General features: G+C 45.7%; 1 protein-coding gene across 7 annotated transcripts in view; it reads left to right on the top strand.

The window, feature by feature from the left end:
- The first annotated feature begins 16,112 nt into the window (after nucleotides 1–16,112).
- Nucleotides 16,113–20,223, top strand: part of LOC136582126 (RNA-binding protein 4-like) — a 28,245-nt gene continuing 24,134 nt past the window's right edge. The window contains exon 1 of one of the 7 annotated variants that reach the window (XM_066582940.1): nucleotides 16,113–16,205. The gene's annotated coding sequence lies outside the window, so the exon portion shown is untranslated. Of the gene's footprint in view, nucleotides 16,206–16,351; nucleotides 16,456–16,502; nucleotides 16,631–20,223 lie in introns of those variants that run through there. The other 6 variants (XR_010787139.1, XM_066582939.1, XR_010787136.1 and 3 more) reach the window with 6 other exon arrangements.

The following is a 20,223-nucleotide window of genomic DNA, read 5'->3' as shown; positions in this document are numbered from 1 at the left end:
TTTACGGACCCATCAATACCAAATATGTTTTTGGGCGTTTTGTGTATTTTTTTAATTATAAATTTGAAAAAAGTGTTTAATTTTTTATTACTGTTTTTTTTTTTTTTTTGGTCCCCATAAGGAATGCAATACCATGGTATTGCATTATATCACCTTCTGATAGTCTGTCTATCAAGACTTGCCACAAGCAAGTTTTGATAATCAGTCATGGTGGCTCTGGGGGCTTCAGAAGGCCCCAGGCTCCCATGGCAACCAAATCGCGCCTCGCAATTTCATCGCTGTGGGGCCATTTGGTACCCTCAAAAATTGATCGAGACATTTAAATCCCACTGTCAGAATTGACAGCGACATGTAAAGGGTTAACAGCGCCATGTAAAGGGTTAACACCTGTGATCAGCAGCAGCACTTATCACAGCTGTTGGAGGCAGGTGTCCGCTGTCAAAGATTCCTCCACATGCCTGATGTGTATGGAGCCGGAATAATTCCCTGTCCAACTCCATACAAACCCCACATGCCCAGGATATAACTGTACTCCCTGAGCCGCAAGGGGTTAAATAAATGTTCATGGCTACAGATGCTTCCTCATATTATCAGATTGCTAGAAAGGGAGTAAAAGCGCACTAATCAGATACTTTTAATATATGTCTTTTTCTATCCTTTTAGGATGCAATTAAAGTACACTCATTGACAAAAAAAGATAATACACCAAGCAGGAGTTGTTGGAATGGACTGAAACTTTGTGTGTGCATGTAACGATATGTGGAGTGATTACAATAGTAGAGCGAAAGAATAGGTTTATGGTGAAACTGTACAATGCAAAGGAGGCTCTCATACCCCACTGACCTGGCTATATGATGAGACAGGGGCAGGCATGGAGGCACAAAGTCTTTGTATATTATCCTGCAGCACATTTACCCACAGATGTTGCAGCTGAGCTTCTAGATCCAAGTGTGATTGTTCTCAGTGAGAGAAGCCAAGTAATCTTGTAGATTTTTAATGGCTAACAAAAATGCATGATGCTACAGCAAGCTTTCGGATCTTCTATCGATCCTTCCTCAGGCTAAAATAGAAGTGGTTTGGATGGGACACATATATAATATACAAATGCAGAGAGGACACCCCTCTTGATTGAAATACAAATGTTCACACACAGAAAATTAAGACTTTTGCACTCAAAACTTAACACAAGAGACCAACTGAGCTGAGACATAAATACTTAATCAGTCCATTGAGCTCAGAAATGTGACAGTTTTATGATGTGTCTTCTCTCCTTCAACCTGCACATGGAAGGAGATTCAGCACCACCTATTGGATGGCAACATTATTACAAGTCAAGTTCTGAATTTTTATGAAGTTTAAAAATCAAGAGGGGTGTCTTCTCTACATTTGTATATTCTATATGTGCTCCATCTATACCATTTCCATTTTGCCTGAGGAAGGATAGATATAGGACCCAAAAGCTTACTGTAACATCATGTATTTTTGTTAGCCATTAAAAGGTATCATATCTACAAGATTACTTGGTTTCTCTTACTGAGAAAAATCACACTTTGCTCTACTGTACCCAATCTTTTTTTTTTTTTTTTAAGCTTCTAGATCCTGCACACTTTTGAAGCTGGGGTCCTGTAACTGCTCGTTATGCAATAAATCTGCTGATTTGGCAGACTAAGAGAGTGTGACAATGTTGTGGACACGTTCCTGTGACACCCTTGTGTGTGTAGCTAAGCATTATCCTGCTGGAAAATGCCTCTTGGAAGTCCTGCCATGAGAGGAACACGTGGCTGCAGGATTTCTGGCACAAAGCGCTTTTCGTGTCCTTAGATCACTACTAGGGGTGACCGACTGTCATATGTGATGGCCCCCCCAGAGCATCACACCAGCAGGGGGGGCAGTGTACTGCTCCCCCACAAAGCCAGGATTGAAGTACTCAACATGAGGCCTCCATACTTGAGCATGGCTGTCATTAGCTTCCAAACAGAACCTGGAGTCGTTGCTGCAGACTATACGCTTCCAGTCCATAGCAGTCCAGGTTCCTTGTTCATGGTACCGATGCAAATTAAAAAGATGGTGTTGGGGTGTTAATAGCAGGACACATAATGGGTACTGTGACACCATATTTCCTTCTGCTAAGTGCCTGGAAATGGTCTGGGCAGATAAGGAAGTTGCCTCCTTTGGACGGTGGACAAGAAATCGGATCTGCTCTTGATTGTTGGTGGATCAAACAATCCTCTCTACTGGTGATCTGTCTGGACCATCTGGAGCTTGTTCACCGTGTGTCCTCATGTAACTACTGCTCCTAACAGCTTGCTTATAACAGCCTAGATGGCAGGCAATTTGTCGACCATCCTGCTTCTCTCATTCCATTGATTTGCCTCCTCTCAAAGTCTGTTGACCAGGCAAAATGTTGTAGAAGCATGTCTGTCAGTCACCGATTCCTCAACAAGAGGTCCACTACACAAAAGTAGCCCCTGAGATCCTTTTTATAGGGCAACAGTGGAAGTGCTTTTACCGCCTCTGATTGCAAGACCTGGTGTTTAATTGGTCGAAAACTGTAATTATTTACATATTGGCGTGAGACATAACTTATGCTGAGTTTTGCAGCAATCCAACATTTTTATCTGGAAACCATGTGATACCTTTTAACGGCTAACAAAAATACATGATGTTATAGCAAGCTTGCGAACCTCTCGGGTTCTTCTTCAGGCTAAAATGGAATAGATCTGAAGAGGCATGAATATTTATACATACTTATGACACACATGGTTTCTCTTTCTGATAACAATCACATTTTGCTCCACTGGCTAACACGGTACCAGATCTTTGTTTTCATTTTTCCCTTGTGATGCCATATGGCTAGTATATTACTTGATCAGCTGGTGGTTTAACGGCCCGGACCCCACAATCCTCAGACTGAACAAGATGCAGCACTGACTAAGCGCTGCTGCTACTTGACAGATTTTTCTCTATGCTGTGATGCTTCCGGTCACCGACTATACCATAAACAACATGTACTTGAGAAGAGCTGTGCTACTATTCCCTGTGGGCGTCTGTGACTGCTACTGTGCAGTCCCTCATCTACCATAATGTTATAGCATATCCCAGTGATGATATAAGGTGCAAATACCCCTTTAATATCCATAAGCCTCTGTTCACATGCAGCAGAACTTTCTACTGTGGAATAGGCAGCAAATTGCAGCAAAATCTGTAATAGGAGATTTAACCATGGATTTCACCTTTTGCAATACCAAGAAGGAACTCCACTGTCAAATCTAGAAAGGATCTGAGACAAGATAGAGCATACTGCATAGGTACTGGTGTATCTTGTTTCCATCGGAAGAATGGGTGGAGACATAGGTTAGCCTGCTTGACATACAGGGGATGGGCTGCAGCCGCCCACAGGTGCTCATTGGCTGATGCAGCCAGTAACTTTAACCGCTGGCCCTCCTGTCCCTGCTGCTGACAGTGTGCGATATGTACTTGGATCTGCCCTTTGCCCGTGTCTGCTGTTATCTTGCCTGGCTGTGATCCAGGCCCGGCACTCCATGTCTCTCCTCACCTTTCTTGCCAGCGCCCTATAATGGACCTGGCACCCTAGCATCTCTGTGGCCGGCAGATATCAGAAGTCTGTGCTGCCCTGCTCTCACGACGGGCTTGTACCGATGGATTAATGGCTTGGAGGGGGGTCCGACACAACGCCTAAGCAATTTCCTTCGTCCCTCCAGGCGGCAGCCTGTGGACGTCCAGCCGGTGACTCTATCCTCTCGGCGTCGGAACTGTGCTGAGCGCTGCCCTGTAAATGTGCGTGCCACCGTAGTGTCCTCCCTGGTCTGCTCTCACTCTGCCGGATGGACCAAAAGCACCACTGGCCACTTCTATCTGGCCTGCCTGCGGTAGACAGCCGCTTAGTCTCCCTCCACAGCCTGCTGGTCTCTGTCAGTGTGTTAGCGGCCGTGGCCAGCAATGCTGAAGCATGCTCACCACAGCCAATCGGCAGCTAGGGGCCTGACAGGGGTGTTTCCTCCCGCTAAGGGCTGTCAAACCCCTAGCTTCCTGTGTAGACAAGATACACCAGTACCTACTGCATTCACCCTCAAATCTGCACGGGTTGTTTCTGCAACATGTGAATGAGATTTTGCAAATGGCAAAAATGCTGTTGTATTATAGCCATATGATACTGGACTTACATAGCCTGCTGCAGTGAGGATGACGATCTCCTGGCTCACTTCTACTAATCGCACAGAAGGTTAAAGGAATATTGCCAGTGTAGTTAGTTATGACTTATCAACAAAATATACTATAAATGCCTGTTAGATGGTGGGCCCACCTCTGGGCCCCTCAGTTATCAGGAGAACAGTCTTGTCACCCCCATACTTTTTGCATTAAAATTGAAAGTTCGCTGGGTGTACCTGTGTGCAGCTCTCTCAATTGACATCTAAGGGAGTTACAGAAAGAGCCTACAAGTGTATTTTTCCATGTACTTTTTGCTGTGATTTTGCCTGAATTTGGAAATAGTTTTGAATAGAAACGGTTCCTAATTTTTTAAGTTTTTGGAAAACATTTCTAGAACTATTTCTATTTAAACCTGGGACAACAATTACAGAAAACATATATAAAATGTTGGTTTTTTTTTAAGCAAATCCATGTGTATTCTGCAAAAACCACCCCAGGCGGTGTGAGAGATGGATCTTAGTAGTCAGTCTGCAACAGCAACAAATCTGCCACATGAACACACACTACATCCTCTCCTTAATACTCTTCCTCCGTGTAGGCTATGTTCACACATTGTGTATTTGCTGTGGATGTTTGGTGCATATATTTTAAATATTTGTGCTCCGGTTTTAAATAGAAATACTTCTAGAAACCTTTTTCAAAAAGTGAGCACCTCGCTTTCCACATCCCCCTGAGTACACATTGCCTGTGGAGGGCTGACTACGTGCACTCGCCCACCCTCATCTTCCTCTTTGGAGGAAAAATTGGTTGGGCATCAATGCATTCAATGTCTTGATCTTCTCCTTTTGGTTGCTTGGACTGCCCAGTTGACATCAATGACGCTGCCTGATTAAACAGCTCCTCAGACTGATCCATGTGGACTGTTTTGGGAGGTAGGGGAATTTGGCACGGGGTGAAGTAGAGGGGAATGCTCATGGCTGATTGGTGCAGACTAACTCCTGTGTGCATGCAACTGGGAGGAAGAGGAGATGGTAGTTAAGACATGCTGTGTCATCCACTCTATGACTTGTTCTGCGTGCTGCAGATGTAGCGCAGGACCAGAACCACTTGGATTGCCTCGCCTCCTGCAAAACATGGAGCTGTTTCTTCAATGGGAGCCACTTGAAGTGTTAACTTGGCCTGTCCATTACCTCTTTGACTATCAACACATTTCCTACTCCTTGCTTTCTTCATGTTTTCTTTTTATTTAGGTTATGGGTTTTTTTTGCTTTTCAATGTTTTATGTAATCGTTCAGTTTAAACGCGAGCCAATGAAGAACAAGAATCATGAGCATGTAAATTGATTGCAGTATGTAAGGGGTTAAAAGCAGGGATTGGTGTTCTCATCGATCCCCACTGTTGAAGTGGTAGGTTGGCTATCAGTAACATCCGGCTCCTGCTGTGGAATGGCGCAGGTTCACTTCTGAAAAACTGCCCTGTTGCTGCTATAACCTGCGAACCATTCAAAAATTGAGTACCTTCAAGTTTTTGTTTAGGTTTGGAAATTGGTTATAATCTGATGGAGCAAGATCTGGTGAGTAGAACGGATGATCTATACACAAAAAGCCACTGGCAGCATTGTGTGAAAAAGTCTATCCTGAAGAAGCACCACACTTTTTTTCAATTTTCTACATCTTTTCTTCTTTACCCTTTTTGTAAAACACATACAACTATTTATGTCCTAACTGCACATACACCATGCAGTTAGGACATAAATAGTCGTCCGCAGCACATGCTATGTATGGCGCGGGCCTCGGGAGCGGGACCTGCTCTATACGCGGCGGGTATAGGATGTCTTCAACAGCCGATACCGGCCCGCAACAACTGATCAGAAACAACTTTGATAAGTCCCCCATGATAAGATTGCTGGATTGCCGTCTGGGTGTCAATGTAACCGGAGACCTTCTGAAGGCTACCTGTGCTGGTATGCCTATTAAAGAAAACGTATAAGGAAAAATAAGGTATGTAAAAATCAGATAAATGCAGCAAAGGTGGAAAAATAGAGACTCATTGCCAAATAGAATAAGACTTCAGGTCCATTTAGATGGGACGAATGTTGGGCAAACGATGCCCGACACTTGTCCCCGCACATACTTACTCCCGTGGTAGCACAGAGCAGCCAGCAGCGGGGCGGGGAGGCTGCAGGAGATTTCACTCCTCGCTCTCCCCCACCCCTCTCCATTGACTTAACATAGCGGCTGTTCAGTACTGAACAGCTGCTAATTACACTAAACGATGATCGTTCAGCTCATCATCCATCGTTTATGCAGCATAAACGATGGGTGATGAGCTGATCGTTCAGTGTAAGTAGCAGCCATTCAGTACTGAACGGCCGCTATGTTAAGCCAATGGAGAGAGGCGGGGGAGAGGGAGGAGAGAAATCTCCAGCTGCCCTGCGGTGAGCTAGCGATACTAGCTCCCGTGCAGCAGCACCAGAGCGAGTATGTGCGGGGACGAGTGTCGGGCATCGTTTGCCCGACATTTGTCCCGTCTAAATGGGCCTTAACAAATTCACTAAAAGAGTTTAAGAGGGGTCTGGATGCCCTTCTTGAGCATTACGATATTACATGTTATAGTTACTGATTACATCAGAAGGTCGGTGATCTATAGATTATTGTGATTGCCAGATTGGAGTAAGAAGGAATTTTTGGAGTAAGAAGGATTTTTTTTTCCTTTTAAATAAGGAAAATTATATTCTACCTCATTGGGGGGTTTTGCCTTCCTCCAAATCAACATTGCAGGAAAATAGGCTAAAGTGTATTGAAAAAATACTCAGACAACTGCCTCAAATAAGGAAGAGATCAGTTATGTAACGTCCGTACCAGCATATGTCCCCCCAAATGGATTGCTATCACAATAAATATACCAATGTGGAACATAAAGGAGGGGGAGAAAGAAGAGCCCATAGGGCAACCTTGTTTTTATTATTGAACAAAAAGTAATTCATTTTCAAAAGAAAATCTGCCACGGTCAAAATGTAAAAATGTACTCCTCAGAATACTCTGCATATTTTTGTAGGTGGTAAGTTCGAACAGAAATGGCCCGATCATGTGGGATGGAGATATAAAGCACAGATGCATCACGTTATTCCTTTATACTCGAACTGATGGTGTCCATTATTTTCAAAAGTTCATTTGTGTCCTTAATAAAACCAGGTATTCTGTTAACCCTTGGTTGTAAATGACTGTCCAGCTAATTTGATAATGGTTCTGCAATGGAACCTCCAGCTGATATCACTGGCCTCATAGGGGCGGAAATACTCCATTGTGGGGCTTCAGCAAATCATAAAAGATTGGACTTGCTGCTTTTGATACATTAAAACGATCTGCTTGTTTTTGATCGATAATTCCGAGATCTTCTCCTTCTTCCAATATATTATTCGGTTTCCTTCTTATATCCGATGTTGGATCATTTTCCATACACAGATTCATCATTTCACATGGACATGATTTGTTTAGTATATAAATTTGTATCCCAAATGGCAATAGCTTCGCCTTTATCCGGACGGCAAGTAATAATACATTGATTTTTCTCCAATTCTCTGCATGCTCGGTTTTCTTTATAAGACAATGTAGATTGATATTTTATTCTGCATTCCATAATTTTCTCAATTCTTTTTCTACTATTATCAAAAAATCTTCCATGCTTTTTTGTTCTTGAATGAATTGGGTAAAAGTCAGCATTTGGAACCCTGTCCGATTCCACTTCATCAGTTATAATATCATTGGCAGTTTCACGCTCTTTGTTTAGACAGAAACGGATTGGAACCATGTGAATGCGGATCAAATGATTGATGCTTCTAGGGTAGAGTAACTCCATCTTAGGCCTCGTTCACACGAGCGTGGTTTTAGCACAGTACAGGCGCATGAAAAGATCTCGGCTATACTGCATTAAAAATAGCGTGATTTCCGAGTGATTTCCCAGCTATTAAGTCTTGAGCTAAATTAGTAGTGAAATTGCCTGTTTACACGATCAGGAGCTGTGTGGTGCCTATTATCCAGCTCCCATAGGAGTCTTTGGAAACTCTTGTGCAGCACGCATTAAAGATAGGTCAGGTCCTATCTTTTCACGCAGCACCGACCTTAGTTGCGGGCTTTGCACACGCATGTCCTATCTTTGCTAGGTGCGAGTTGTTTGCATGTCTAAAATTTCTTCATCTGTACGTTTTCATAGGAAACCATAAGTTCTATTAGACGTGATCTTTTCACGCGCCTATTATGCACTAAGATCACACTTGTGTGAACAAGACCTCATGGAACGCGGCATAATTTGTTTTTCTGTCAGATTTGTATATGACACAAGACAAAATAACAGGACAAAGGACAGCTCACAACCACAGGGGAACTACTGTAAAAATGCATAGTTTTGCTGATGTGGTTTTTATTAAACCTCAACAATTGAGTGTGAATACAATTGCCAATGTTACCATAGTAACATAGTTCGTAAGGCCGAATGAAGACAATGTCCATCTAGTACAGCCTGTTTATCCTCCTGTGTTGTTGATCCAGAGGAAGGCAAAAAACCCCAAGAGCAGAAGCCAATAGCCCTTTTGGGGAAAAAATTCCTTCCCAACTCCCTAATGGCAATCAGACTGTTCCCTGGATCAACCCCTAAGTTCCTACCTGCCTATATACCAGGATTAACAGTTAACCTTAGATTTATAACCTATCATATCCTTCCTCTCCAGAAAGACATCAAGTCCCCTTTAAACTCCTCGATGGATTTTGCCATCACTACGTCCTCCGGCAGAGCGTTCCACAGTCTCACTGCTCATACAGTAAAGAACCTCTTTCTATGTTGGTGATGAAACCTGCTTTCCTCTAAACGTAGCGGATGCCCTCTTGTTACCGTCGCAGTGCTGGGTATAAACAGATCATGGGAGAGATCCTTGTATCGTCCCCTCATGTATTTATACATAGTTATTTGGTCGCCCCTTAACCTTTTTTTTTTCTAGAGTAAATAATCCCAGTTTGGATAGCCTCTCTGGGTATGCCAGTCCCGTAATTCCATGTATTAGTTTAGTCGCTCTTCTTTGAACCCTCTCCAGTACTGTAACACCTTTTCTGAGCAGCGGTGACCAGAACTGTCAAGTGCCTTATATAGTGGGAGGATAATGTTCTCTTCCCTCGCCCCTATACCTCTTTTAATGCACCCCAAGACTTTATTTGCCTTTGCAGCAGCTGAATGGCATTGGTTACTCCAGTTTAGTCTACAGTCCACTAGTACCCCCAGGTCTTTTTCCATATCACATCTGCAAAGCATGGTAATTTTTTATGTGTGCAATTCTGTGTGGCCTCCATATGTGGTCCGTCTATCTGTTTTTTTATTTTTGCGTGCCATCCATTTTCCACATCCATATCTTGCCATATTGGTAAAAATGGAATCATATGGTATCTGTGTGGAGTACGTTTTTTAATCACTCACAACATGAATGCAAAAAACGTTAGTGTGCCGGATGCCTTCGACATAGGGCTGTCCTCTAAAACCCTACGACTACGTTGACACATAGTGGAAATTATGCGGAATTTCCACAGCTGAAAATTCCCTGCCAAATTCTGCAGCATTTCCACATGCGTGGTACGGATGTTGACTGTATCGTTTGAGGAAATGCTGTGGATTTTGCCATGGAATTTTCCACTGTGGAAAGTCCACAGAATTTCAGCTACATGTAAACATATGCTTAGGCACGAAAGTGAGTCACCTTGCCTTTTGATGCTGCAATCAATAGCGATCACTGCATGACAAAGGTTAGTTAACCAAGATCTACATTTTTTTCCAATCCTGGGCACTGCTGCAGGATGGCAGCTGTGAATCACAATTCCTGTGGCGTTGGGTGCCACGTACCGCTTTCAGGAAGTTAATGGCGCATGACTGGAAGAGGTTAAAATTATTTTTATTTTTTCTCAAAGTGCACTGCTGCATAAAGTTGCATTTGATTGGTCTCTCCTGCATCCACTCTATTCTAGGCAGTTTGGTAGGGAAGTCGCTGGATTAGAGTTCGTCCTAGCAGGACTTGCAATCAGCTACTTTGATCTTGACTGGGGAAGGCAATGGCAACCCCCCACAAAAACCGTCTGCCAAGAAAACGTCCCGATGTGATGTCACCCTAGGAGTCAGTCATGATTCGGTGCTTGCACTAGGGGACTTTACCTTTTACTCTGATCTTACATAGACTGGAGGCACTTCCTCCTGTTCTTAAAGGGGTTGTCCCGCGGCAGCAAGTGGGTCTATACACTTCTGTATGGCCATATTAATGCACTTTGTAATGTACATTGTGCATTAATTATGAGCCATACAGAAGTTATAAGAAGTTTTTCACTTACCTGCTCCGTTGCTGGCGTCCTCGTTTCCATGGAGCCGACTAATTTTCGCCGTCTAATGGCCAAATTAGCCGCGCTTGCGCAGTCCGGGTCTTCTTCTTTTCTGAATGGGGCTCCGTGTAGCTCCGCCCCGTCACGTGCCGATTCCAGCCAATCAGGAGGCTGGAATCGGCAATGGACCGCACAGAAGCCCTGCGGTCCATCGAGTGAGAAGATCCCCGCGGCCATCTTCATCAGGTAAGTAAGAAGTCACCGGAGCGTGGGGATTCAGGTAAGCACTCTCCGGTGATCTTTTTTAACCCCTGCATCGGGGTTGTCTCGCGCCGAACGGGGGGGGGGGGGGTTGAAAAAAAAAAAACCCCGTTTCGGCGCGGGACAACCCCTTTAACTGCTCCCCTTCTTACTCTACATTAAAAACTTCACAACTTCTGTCTTTTAAAGTGGTGTAGGCCTCAGCTTTATTAACTTTAACTATTTAAACATTCAATAATTTATTAACTCTTTCCATGCTTCATCATAAAAACCCCGCTTCTATTCTCAAAATATGCAAAAGCATGCATAAGCCCCGATCTCCTTGGGCTTGCTAACCACCCTTGCCCATTACCCTTGCTGGCATGGAAAGACCCTCCGCTTACACCAACAGCTGTGACAACTTCCAGAACTCCTCATCCCATCCTTCCTTGACTCCAAATGCTTCCTGACGAAAAACAAAACCGGGAGCGTCAGTCACCCGATCCTTCTTCACTGCTGTCCTCCTCTCCACCTCTTCCTATGCTAATTCCACCTCTTCCTCACCCAGGGTCACTGCCCCCTAACTAACTGAACCCTTTGCCCTCCAGTCCCTGGCAGCTTCATTATAACATTCTGCTGCCTTCAAATCTTTGCAGCTCTTTCTTCTGGAGGGAGTGAGGTGAAGAATCTGTAAGATGTTCACAGTTTATATGGTCCCATCCAGAGTTTTATGCATAACTAGAACAGGGCTCTTCAACTTTAAATACAGGCCAGTAGGGGAGACACTGAGACACTTGAGAACCCTATATGTTAAAGGACCTTTCTGACCCCCCCCCCCCCCAAAAAAAGCCCCAAACTGCTTAAAATTTCCAATTTCTCTTCATTTTTCCATCAATGGGGCTGTGTGAAAGCTCGTTTTTTGCAGGGGTGACCTGTAGATTTTATTGGTACTATTTTTGGGTACACATAGTTTCTTGATCACTTTTTATTCAATGTTTTGTTTTAGGAAATGGGGTGCCCCCCAAAAATTGCAATTCTGGCATTTCTTATTTTTTTATGTATTTATTTTTTTAATAATGCAATATTTTTATAGTTCAGACTTTTACGGATGCAGTGATACGAATTATCTTTATTTTTTATCTTTTAATTTTTTTATTTTTCTTTTAATAGTTTTATTAAATTTGGTAAGTTGTTTTCTTTTTAGTTCCTATAAGGGACTTGAACTTGCAATCACTTGTACAATATACTGAAATACTTTTGTATTGCAGTATATTGTGCATTTCAGTGTTAGCCTATCCATCGTAGGCAGGACTTAATAGATCGTAATACCCGCCAGCGCCGAGAGCCTTCACTAGGCTCTGGGCTGCCATGTGAATCAATCCCAGCTGTTTCAGGCTAGTGTCAGTGGCTATGATAGACCATATTCTTTGGCTATTAGCCAAATATGTTTTGTATTATTTTAGTTAACACGAGAGTACACTTGTTCCTATACTATGGTGCTCTTAAACGGGTTGTTTGAGTTGTTCCAAATCTTACCTAAGAGGGCCAGGCGATGTAAATAACAAAAGGAACACCAGCTGTTAAATCCCGGGTCACTCCAGCAATGCAACTCTGGTCTGTCCATTGGCCATTGTTTATATAGTTGCAGCTAGGATGTACCTGTATACCCTCATCATCACTGCTGCAGTCATTCGCTGGCCTCACCAGCCTCATGTAGTATACCCTTGAGGCCTGAGTGACTCCAGCGGTCACGGGGCCATTTAGATATGTTTCTGCAGCAGCCATGTAAAGAAAACCTGGAGGGGAGAATCTGAGCGTCACATAGTGTTTTGCGAATGATTGGGCATTCCTCGTCAAATAACACAATCCACTGATTTTCTAAATACAAAGAAGTTTCCTTGGTATGGGTATGACAGCGGAGCTAAATGGGTTCTCTGGGATTCACATATTGATGACTTATCCTCAGGCTATCAGGTGATGAGTACTGATTCCTGACAACCCTGACTATCAGCTGTTTAAACAGGCCACGGCGTTCAGGTGAGTGCTATGACCTTTTCAATGGCCTGTGATGTCACATCTATTGCTCGCATGGCTTTTGTGCAGCTCAGTGCCATTCAAGTAAGTGGGATTGAGCTGCAATACCAGGCATTCCTGCTACACAATGAGTGATGCCGTGCCTGGCATACAAAGAAGAGGCACTCACCCCAGCTGCCTGACTAACTCTAATAGCTGATTGATGGGGATAGCAGAAGTCAGACCCCACTGATCTGATATAGATGACATATCCTACAGTTAGGTCATCAATATCTAAATCTCAGAAGATCTCCTTATTCCTGAATCAGGTCCCAAATTTCAATGTAGAGGTGGAAATACATGTGTTTTCACCCTCCACTGTAATGTCAGAGAGTGGCTGGATTATGAAGATATATGCTGCTTTCTTAACCCCCGTTCACTTCTATGGATTTTCAACAAGTTTTCTAACAAGTTCTCCCTACCTGCTTATTTGTTGCTGTTTGCTCCCTGTTTCATGTCTGTAATTTCTGATTGTCAGGTGGTTTTCCCCATTTTTCTCTTGTAATGGTGTTTGCAGTCCACTTCCAGGGAGAGGGTGTGCAGCAAGACTAGCATTCTGCCAGTAGTTCACTGTCCTGCACTTCCTTGTCCTTACCTCTCATGCCGCATTGCACAGTCTCAGGTGCAATCAACAGGGAGGCAGTATCTGAATGCCCACTCCTCTGCTCTCCCAGAACGATCAGGCATTTAGAGACATCCTGACCAAATGGTTAGTAAACCCAGTATAATGTGTGTGGGGAATCTGTGCACAGACACCTACACACTGTAACAGCAGGAGAGGCACAGACTGTGAACATCAGTATCACAGTGTCTGCAGATCTGTCAGCCTGTAAGTGCACGAGAGCTTTCCGTGAAATTAGTCCCTCTCCCTGTTGCTATGGGAACATCCTTGTGTCCTTGTTACTATTAAAGGTTTTTTTCAGGGAGAATGCTATTGATGACTTATCCTCAGGATAGGTCATCAATAGTTGATTGGCTGGAGTTCGTCGCTCGGGACCCCGACCGATCAGCTGAGCGGGCTCATGCTGTCAGCGCCGCAAATACAAAGCGCACTCATAATGATGTCACGCAGCAGCAGTTGGGGATGGCGAGTGTGTGCTAAAACCTACAGCCAGAAGAGAGACTGGACTGCCCACTGGACTGGACCGCAGATATCTGCATGTGGCAAGAGAAGGTTTTAAAAATGTTTTTTGCAAATATGCTTAGAAATCAGACAGTTACAAACATATATTTGGTAATACCTGTTATTTAGTAGTCTGCTTTGTACTCTGTCTAGTACAGTTAAAGGGGTTTTCCAGGCAGCGCCGGGATTCACCAGGGTTGGACCAGAAGCCTCTGCTCCGACCCCTGTGTAGTGGCCGGCGCTCGTAATTGCAGGTGCAGCTCTCATTGAAATCAATAAGATCACAGCCTGCAACTATAAGCGCAGCTCCCATTGATTTCAGTGAGAGCTGCACCTGGAATTACCAGCATTGGCCACTACACAGTGGTTGGAACAGCGCCGACTCCAATATAACCTGGCGGTGCCTGGAAAACTCCTTTAAAACCACTGATAGGTTTCCTCTAAGTCAATGGCCAACCATACAGCCGATTTCACACCGTCGTATTTGCGCATGCATACGCAATGTATTGATTTCAATGGGTTTGTATTTTGCACACGCATTTTGTTCGCGCAAAAAAAGATAGATCATGCTCTATTTTCCTGTGTATGTGCACCATAGACGTCAATGGGGGATACGCAAATGTGCGTGCAATATGCAAGATCTGTGAAACACTGCGTAATTGCGCTCAGAAAAGAACCTATCTGGAACTAATTAGCCATTTCAATCGTGCGTTTGCTTGCTGTGCGCAAATGAACATGCCCTGCGGGCAGAAGAAGTACAGTAAGATGCACCAATTAATGAGCCAAAATCCCCATTCATAGTGCAAAAACATTACGCTGGCGTTCACAATTGTGCTTATGTCCGTGTAAATCCGGCCTAACATCCAACCCATGGTCTCACCTAATATATATACACCTTCGGGCAGGCTCACACAATCGTGTGGTAAAACGCTGCGGACCCGCGTATGGCAATGATTTTAGCTTGTGCATGTCAGCGTATCTCACGCGCGCCGTCCGGAGGCACGGGCTTCCTAATTTTTTTTCTCGATTTCCTGATGACGCTTAGCGGCGTTGCATACAAATGCCGCACATACGCAACGTCATATGTACATGCTGCTCTTTACTTTCGTATTATACGCAATGAAAAAACGCTAGTGTAAGGGCGCCTGCACACGCACGGAGCGGATCCCGCAGAGGAATCCAACGCTGTGCCCGGCCGGTGAACCCGCGTACCTGTCATAATCTGTATTGAAGATGTGCTGGCTGGCGTGCCGTCACACATCCGCAACACAGATTATGCTAGCAATGGCGTGGATTCCACGACCTTTCCACAATGATGATTGCGGAAGAGCCGCGAATCGGACAGCTTCCATTGACTTCAATGGAAGCCATCCATGCTGAAATAGAACATGCTGTGATATTCCCTCCATGAGCAGAAAATCGCAATTGACTTCCACTCATGGGCAGGGAAAAGCGATTTTCAATAGCATGTTATGGGCGGTATTTAGTGTGGAATCCGGAGGCGGACGCCCACTCCAGATTCTGTAATGAAAATACACCCGTGGGCATTCAGGCTTAGTGCAACAGCGAAAATCTATTAATTTTAATTGCCATGATGTACACGTATTATATGTGTGTAATACCCAATTAAATACATTGAATTAGCCTGATGTGGTACATTTTGTTGTCAAAACAACTCTGCCCATAGCAACCAATCACAGCGCAGCTTTCATTTTACCTCAGCAGTATAATAACCAATTACAGCGCAGCTTTCATTTTACCTCAGCAGTATAAGAAATAGTAACCAATCACAGTGCAGCTTTTATTGTACCTCAGCAGTATAATAGCAACCAATCACAGCACAGCTTTTATAGTACCTCAACAGTAGAAGAAATGGTAACCAATCACAGCGCAACTTTTATTGTACCTCAACAATATACGAAATAGCAACCAATCACAGCGCAGCTTTCATTTTACCTCAGCAGTATAAGAAATAGTAACCAATCACAGCGCAGCTTTTATTGCACCTCAACAGTATGAAATAGTAACCAATTGCAGCACAGCTTTTATTTTACCTCAACAATATAAGAAATAGCAACCAATCACAGCACAGCATTCAATTTACCTCAGCAGCATGAGATGAAAGCTGTGATTGGTTGCTATGGGCAAGAAGGCAGATTTTCTTTAGACAGTGGTGTGGGACTACTTTTTCGTGGCAGACCCTATAGAACAGCGAACAGGAGAGCCGAATGAGACAACAAAGAGACAAAGTAAGGAACGCCTAGCTGAGAATGTATATGTATATAGTCGCCGCCTGGGTTGTGCTTTCTACAAGTGTTCCGGTTTGCAGCTTTCTGTAAGCAGGGTATTATAAACCTATACTAGTAACCCCTAGAGGCCGCAGAGCACATCGTGAACTCCATGAGGTACTGAGCGGAAGTGGTTTCCCGCCCGACAGCCACAGTCACGTGACCCGGGCACAGTGCGGTTTGGCCTCAGGCCGGTGCTGCTGGTATTAAGGTACGGGGGGATTCTAGGAGGTCGCGCGGCGTCCATTAGCCGGGTACCGGCGGGTTATGATTGGCTGAGCGTTTCCATGGAAATGCAGCGTTGCCGGCGTGTGACTGGGCTGCCCGGCCATCTTTTGTGTGTCGGATTGTGTGGAAGCGCTGAGTAGAAGGGAGCGGCGGAGCGGGTGAGTGATCTCGGGCGAAGGCGGCAAGCGTGCCGTTGGTTGTAGGGGAGAAGCGGCGCCGTAGCTGGACGCGGGCAGGGGCGGCGGGCGACAGGGCGGCTCGTCATGGGGGAACGGAGAAGACACAAAGAAGGCGTGGAGGGGGAGCAGCAGGGGGAGTGATGGGTCCTTCACCACCATGCCGGCCGGGCTCCTGCTGAACCGAGCGAGGCGGGAAGGGCTGCCCTGCCGGAGAGGAGACATGTGCCGCTCACGGGGGAGGACAATGGGGAGTGTAGTGCAAAGCTTCCACTGAGCTCCCGACATGTATAGGCATACAGCAGGAGGGGGGCACACAGCCCGCGGAGAGGCTTCCGACGGACGACCACTCGGGGGCCTTCTGCAGTGACTGGAAGTCTGTGGGTATTCCACGCAGGGAAGTGCAGCCTCACAGTGCTTGCTCCATCCACCTCAGGTCAGAAGTTGTAGGAAACCTGCGACCCGGGCGGGCGCACACATTCTAGGGAAACGCGCACAAGATTTGTGTGCGTAATACGTAGTGAATAGAACCCGTTGATTTCACTGGGCTGCCCACACGTGTATTTTGGCAAAAAAAGCTATGCAGCCCGCTCCTAGTTTTGTGCGTCTTAAACTAAACTTCATTAAAATCAGCGGAGCCCGCTTGCACGTTGCGCAAGTAAGTATCCAGGGCAGTCACACACTAAGGCCGCCTGCAGACGAGCGGGTTGGATCCGGCAGCGAGAATTCTCGCCGCGCGATCCGACCCGAGCGCGTACTCGCCCGCGCCTGGCGGCCCTGGCTCTTTCATGTGCCGGCTGCCACGCAGCCGACGCATGCGCAGACCGGAGCCGGTGGCCGGTGAGTGTGTGCCCCGCAGAAAATTAGGACATGCCGCGGCTTGTTTGCCGCGCGAGATTTCGCGCGGCCAAACCGCGGCCGTCTGCATAGGAGTGCGTATTTTAATGCACTCCTATGCAAACTTTCAGCGGCGGAAATCCAGCGGCGGGATTTCCGCTCGTGTGCAGGCGGCCTAAAAGATACAACCAGATGCGTGCACAAGAACGCAATGCCCATCACAGAAATGGGTGCGTAATTATGCGTATGCCTGTGTGAAGCCGGCCTAAGCCAGTCTCACATAGTGCGTTCACAAAACGCAGCATTTTAGCGCAATTTTGGACGCATTGTACAGCGTCTGACAGTGCGTTTAAAAAAAACCCCAAAAAAACACTATCGTGATGAGGTGCACTAAAACGTGCAAAAATGGAGCAGAAGGGCCTCAAAAACTGGGCCTAGAAACTGCTTCCAGGTTGCTCGTTTAAAAAAAAAAATAATGGGGGCGTTCTACCGTGATTAGAGCGGCATTTCAAATGCTGCAAGAAACAGTGGTCTGTATGAGAGCGCTTAGGCTGCGTTCACATGGGACGGATGTACTGTGGAATTCTCACGGATTGGCCACACCGGAAATCTGCAAAACCGCAGCTGCGGGTTTTGGAACGGTTTTGCGGCCTGCGATTCTACTGCTGCCGTCTCTCCCCATAGAGAGGAGAGGGGCCACTGCGGGAAAAAATTGACATGCCGCATCTTTAATTACCGCGCCGCATGGCCATTTCCGCACGGTTTGGCCGCAGCGTGTGGACTGGACGAGATTTTTACAAAATCTCATCCACTTTGCTGGCTAATCCCACGATTAGGAGCCGCGTGCGGACAATTCGCACGCAAATTCGGCAGCAAATCCGTCCCGTGTGAACCAGCCTAAGGGCTCATGTCCACGGGCAAAGGAAGAATTAAAATCCGCAGCGGATTTTAACTCTTCTTCTGCCCGCGGATCCGCACCCCATAGGGATGCATTGACCATCCGCGGGTAGATAAATACCCACGAATGGTCAATAAAAGGGATTTAAAAAAAAATGGAGCATGAAAAAATCTGGACCATGCTCCATTTTCGTGCGGGTCTCCCGCGGGGACGGCTCCCGCGGGCTTCTATTGAAGCCTATGGAAGCCGTCTGGATCCGCGGGAGACCTAAAATAGGAATTTAAAAGAATTAACTCACCCGCAGCGGGCCGGGAAGGTCTTCTCTTCCTCACGGCCGGATTTTTCTTGCTTCTGCTCGGCGGATGTGCCCCCGGCGTGACGAGTTCATCCGCCGGCCGAAAAAGAAGATCCGGCCGTGAAGAAGAGAAGACCTTCCCGGCCCGCTGCGGGTGAGTTAATTCTTTTAAATTCCTATTTTAAGCGCTCATGTCCGCGGGGCAGGAGGGACCCGCTGCAGATTCTCCATGTAGAATCCGTAGTGGGCCTGATTTTTTTCCCCCGTGGACATGAGGCCTAAGGGAATACTCACATGCAGCGGAAATGCTGCGGAGTTTCACCTGCTTTCCAATTAGTAGATACATTAATGTCAGTGGAGGGGTGAAATGTATATTTATATATTGATAGAATATGTTGAGGAGAGGCTTAAACCTTTGAAAAAGTCGGACAACCTGTTTAACCCTTTCCAATCCACTGTCTGACATCTGAAGACACTCTGATTGAAGGCTGTACAGCTCCGATGTCGGAAGATGTCCAGCCTACTGTATATTACTGGCCACTCTGTTTTTGAGGGGCCTCTCCAGCATGTCACATACTGCAGTACTGGCTCTAGCCAGCAGATGGCGCCATTGTATAATGGCAGAAAGAGAAAAACCCCTAGGAAACCCTAAATCCAAAATTGGATTGCAAAATGTTATGGAAGCTGTGAGTGAGCGTCTTAATTCAATACAAGATCTAGCTTACAGAAGAATCATCCTGCGTAAGGCCGGGCTCACATGAATGAGTCGGATACCACATATGGGAGGCCCGCAGTGGATTGCGGCCAGTGACCCTGCATACCTGCTTAAACTGTACAGAGGACGACTGCAGCAGTTTGCTGACTGCCATGCGCAATTTGGGTGTTTTATTTTTTTTTTCTCTGTTTCCAACGCCGTAGCTTAGAGATGACGTGGATACCCGCAGCCCATACGCAATGTTAATAATGTTAATTGCGTATGGGCTGAGGGTCGTAGGCATCTATTGACTTCAATGGAAGCTGCCTGTGCGGAGTCCACAGCAAAATAGAGCATGCTGCAATTTGTCTTCTCACGGAATTCACAATTCGTATCCATGAGTGTGAAGGGTAAATCGAAAGTTCATGCTTTTCAGTGCCTGCTTTTTGCCATGGATCCTCCGAGCGGAGGGTGAATGACAATTCCGCAATTAGAATCCGTTTGTGTGAGAACACCCCCCCCCCCCCCCCCCCCCAATATGGTACTATTGTATCCACTCTCTCTGCCGTCATCAGATGCAGAATAAGGCCCAATGTCCACAGGTGGACTTGAATTGCGGAATCCGCGTTGGCCACCCGCACGGACGATCCTCAGTTCAAACCGCCCACAGAGAAACATAGGCGTCTGCAGCTGAATTAATGCATGCAGATTTGTTTTGCGGACCTTTTGGTGCAGAAAGCAAATCCCAGCATGCTCCACTTCAGTGCGGTTCCAACCCGCAGAATCCGACCTAGCGATGCAAATTCTGGCTCTTTTTGGTGGCTCTGATCATTTGGCTCTGTTCTCCAAAA

The sequence above is a fragment of the Eleutherodactylus coqui genome, chromosome 11 (assembly GCF_035609145.1).
Source record: "Eleutherodactylus coqui strain aEleCoq1 chromosome 11, aEleCoq1.hap1, whole genome shotgun sequence".
In the NCBI taxonomy this organism is placed as follows: domain Eukaryota; kingdom Metazoa; phylum Chordata; class Amphibia; order Anura; family Eleutherodactylidae; genus Eleutherodactylus; species Eleutherodactylus coqui.
Note: the sequence above shows the minus strand (reverse complement) of the source record. Positions and strands in the feature narration are given on the sequence as shown.